Consider the following 4,371-nt stretch of genomic DNA (forward strand, 5'->3'; position numbering starts at 1 on the left):
TAAAGCCTGGCCCTGAGTGTGGTTGATGGTCTAGAGCAGTGGTCCTCAAACTAAGGCCCGCGGGCCGAATGTGGCCCCCTAAGGCTTTCTTACCGGCCCCCCACACAGAAAATGTATTGCTTATAAATGCAGTCAGCTACATCTTTAAATATTGGTGGTCCACATATGGAATAGCAGTGCAGCACCCCCCATCCACATGGAAGCCAGAAAGCAGAAATTTTGCTGCTTTCCAATCAAATTCCACATCAGGTGACACTGCTGTCCAATTGGCTTGCAGATTGTCACCTGGGTATGCTTCACTGTCTGGTCCGCAAAGACTTCTACATCATTTTATGTTTACTCCGGCCCCCCAGCGGTCTGAAGTATGTTGACCCGGCCCTCAACCCAAAATGTTTGGGGACCCCTGGTCTAGAGGGTAAGACAGATACCTACTACACACTAGGTCCTGGGTTCAAATCCCAGCTATGGTATATAAGCATGCTTTTCAAAAAGTACAAATCCTTAATCATGCTACTTTTTCTATCGAATTGATCATAATGGAAGTATGGTTTATGCTACCGCCAGCTTTAGCATGTAGTGTGGGTCATGGTCTAGAGGTTAAGACACATACCTACTACACACTAGGTCCTGGGTTCAAATCCCAGCTATGGTATAGAGGCATGCTTTTCAAAAAGTACAAATCCTTAATCATGCTACTTTTTCTATCGAATTGATCATAATGGAAGTATGGTTTATGCTACCGCCAGCTTTAGCATGTAGTGTGGGTCATGGTCTAGAGGTTAAGACACATACCTACTACACACTAGGTTCTGGGTTCAAATCCCAGCTATGGTATATAAGCTGTTTTGAAAATCTGCAATTCCCTACTGCATTGGATGGATGGATGCATTGGATGGAGGAAGAGAGAGAGAGAGAGAGAGAGAGAGAGAGAGAGAGAGAGAGAGAGAGAGAGAGAGAGAGAGAGAGAGAGAGAGAGAGAGAGAGAGAGAGAGAGAGAGAGAGAGAGAGAGAGAGATTTTTCCGGTGGAATTCCGACTTATACGGAATTCCGCGGAACTGCCCCGGTATACCGTCGGAATGGAACGGTAACGGAATTTCTATATGACGGAATGCGGAATTGTGCCGGAAACGGAAATGGGCTATTCCGACCATGCATGATAGGCAGAGAAATGAAACCTATGGCTTCCATGTGATACCATATGGCTGCTATGTTCTGCATATTACCGTACATATCATCATCACCCCAATATATCATCACACTATCTATGAGGAATTACAATTTAAAAAATCAGAACCGACAGAACTGTCTATTCATGATAAATTGTATGAAGGGATGGATCCATCTGAAAATGACGCCTGCTAATAATGGAGCACGGTGTTGCCGCTAATCTGTTGTCGTTTATCGCTATTTAGCGGTAAAGCCTTATCGTTATTTAGCATTAAAGCCTTATCGTTATTTAGCGTTCCAACGCACAGAACCCTCTCTGTACCTATCCCTAACCCCTAAACCCCCCTGGTGGTGCCTAACCCTAAGACCCCCCTGGTGGTGCCTAACCCTAAGACCCCCTGGTGGTGCCTAACCCTAAGACCTCCCCTGGTGGTGCCTAACCCTAAGACCCCCCTGGTGGTGCCTAACCCTAACCACCCCCCTGGAGGTGCCTAACCCTAACCACCCCCCTGGTGGTGCCTAACCCTAACCACCCCCCTGGAGGTGCCTAACCCTAACCACCCCCCTGGTGGTGCCTAACCCTAAGACCCCCCCTGGTGGTGCCTAACCCTAACCACACCCATGGAGGTGCCTAACCCTAACCCCCCCTGGTGGTGCCTAACCCTAAGACCCCCCTGGTGGTGCCTAACCCTAACCACCCCCCTGGAGGTGCCTAACCCTAAGCACCCCCTGGTGGTACCTAACCCTAACCACCCCTCTGGAGGTGCCTAACCCTAAGACCCCCCTGGTGGTGCCTAACCCTAACCACACCCCTGGAGGTGCCTAACCCTAAGCACCCCCTGGTGGTGCCTCACCCTAAGACCCCCTGGTGGTGCCTAACCCTAACCACCCCCCTGGAGGTGCCTAACCCTAAGCACCCCCTGGTGGTGCCTAACCCTAACCACCCCTCTGGAGGTGCCTAACCCTAACCACCCCCTGGTGGTGCCTAACCCTAACCACCCCTCTGGAGGTGCCTAACCCTAAGCACCCCCTGGTGGTGCCTAACCCTAAGACCTCCCTGGTGGTGCCTAACCCTAAATCTCCCCTGGTGGTACCTAACCCTAACCTTGACAGTGTTTCATTAAATCCATTCACCGTTTTGCAGTTAAATAACGTCTGCAGTTTGGCTTATGTAGGGCACTATTGATAAATAACGTTACTGTGTGCAATAACGTCTGCTGTTTGGCATATGAACGGCACTATTGATAAATAACGTTAGTGTGTGCCACTATTGATAAATAACATTACTGTGTGCCGTTTTTCTTCTTTTTTCCCTGTGCGCCATTATTATGCAGCACTAACGATAAATATCGATAAGCGTATCTTTTTAATGCGGCGCCATTTTTATGTATTGGCGCTGTGCGCCATTATTCACTGATCCGTGAAGGGATGGAGTCTACAGAGGAATTGGTTTTCACAGTTCATCAATCTACAAAAAATATGATTAATAATCAATGGAAGAACCCTGACAGAAAACTCTGCATGTCTAGAGGTTTTAAAAGGCGTTTTCCCTTTGAGGAAGATGATTGTAAATTATGGGACAAATCACCCAAGTTAGACGCAGCTTTTTCTCAGGTTTAGAGAGACGATGAGTAGGCGTTTGAAGATTAGAGATGGGCTGAACGGTTCGCCGGCGAACTTCAGTGGTTCACATTCGTCTACCAAAGGCGAACTTTCTCGGAAGTTCGATTCGCCCATAATGCTCTTTGGAGCAGAACTTTGACCCTCTACATCACAGTCAGCAGGCACATTATAGCCAATCAGACTGCACTCATGCCTGGAGCCCCACCCCCTCCCCTTATAAAAGGCAAGGTCCTTGAGCCTTTTTACTCACTCGTCTGCCTACACTAGAGTTGGGCCGAACCTCCGATTTTAGGTTCGCGAACCGGGTTCGCGAACTTTCGCGAAAGGTTCGGTTCGCGTTAAAGTTCGCGAACCGCAATAGACTTCAATGAGGATGCGAACTTTGAAAAAAAAAAATAATTATGCTGGCCACAAAAGTGATGGAAAAGATGTTTCAAGGGGTCTAACACCTGGAGGGGGGGATGGCGGAGTGGGATAGATGCCAAAAGTCCCCGGGAAAAATCTGGATTTGACGCAAAGCAGCGTTTTAAGGGCAGAAATCACATTGAATGTTAAATGACAGGCCTAAAGTGCTTTCAAACATCTTGCATGTGTATACATCAATCAGGTAGTGTAATTAAGGTACTGCTTCACACTGACACACCAAACTCATCGTGTAACGCACCGCAAACAGCTGTTTGTGTAGTGACGGCCGTGCTGGACTGGTGCGCGCACCATGGCGAGAGTGCAGGTTTTGGTGGCTTTACAGCCCATATGGTCACCTGGCTGATGTAGCTGAATGACAGAACAGTGACTGTCCAGCTGATCAAATTTGGTCTGACCACAATGAGGCAACGACCTTATTATCGTGGGTGTGCCCCCCGAGACACTCATCTAGGCGCCGGTCATTGCTCCATTGTGATACGCAAGCCCCTTCACCACGGCAAGGTAATGATCACGAAGGGGAATGGGCGCATGTACATGCCTTTTCTTTTGTTGTTGCAGCTGCCCGCAGTGCAGCCAGAAAAATTAGGCAGTCATGTACACGCACCCGAAAAATTATTACAGCGGCCGCTGCTAGCAGCGGCCTAAAAAATTCAGCAATCCGCCTGGAGTCCCGGACCCTGTTGGTGGTGGCGGAGAAGGTAGTCAAGCGGCCTGCAGGCAGACATGCTGTGTGGAGGGACTGGGAGCGACTTAGTCTTCTTGGGGCAGGCCAGGCAGCCAGTCACACGGCGTGCAGGCAGAGATGCTGTATGTGCGGGGACTGACTTAGTCTTGGGGCGGGCAGCAGCCCTCCGGGATCCATGCCTCATTCATTTTGATAAAGGTGAGGTACTTAACACTTTTGTGACTTAGGCGACTTCTCTTCTCTGTGACAATGCCTCCAGCTGCGCTGAAGGTCCTTTCTGAGAGGACGCTTGCGGCAGGGCAGGAGAGAAGTTGGATGGCAAATTGGGACAGCTCTGGCCACAGGTCAAGCCTGCGCACCCAGTAGTTCAAGGGTTCCTCATCGCTGTTCACAGCAGTGTCTACATCCACACTTAAGGCCAGGTAGTCGGCTACCTGCCGTTCCAGGCGTTGGTGGAGGGTGGATCCGG

The sequence above is a fragment of the Hyperolius riggenbachi genome, chromosome 1 (genome assembly GCF_040937935.1).
Source record: "Hyperolius riggenbachi isolate aHypRig1 chromosome 1, aHypRig1.pri, whole genome shotgun sequence".
NCBI classification, from domain to species: domain Eukaryota; kingdom Metazoa; phylum Chordata; class Amphibia; order Anura; family Hyperoliidae; genus Hyperolius; species Hyperolius riggenbachi.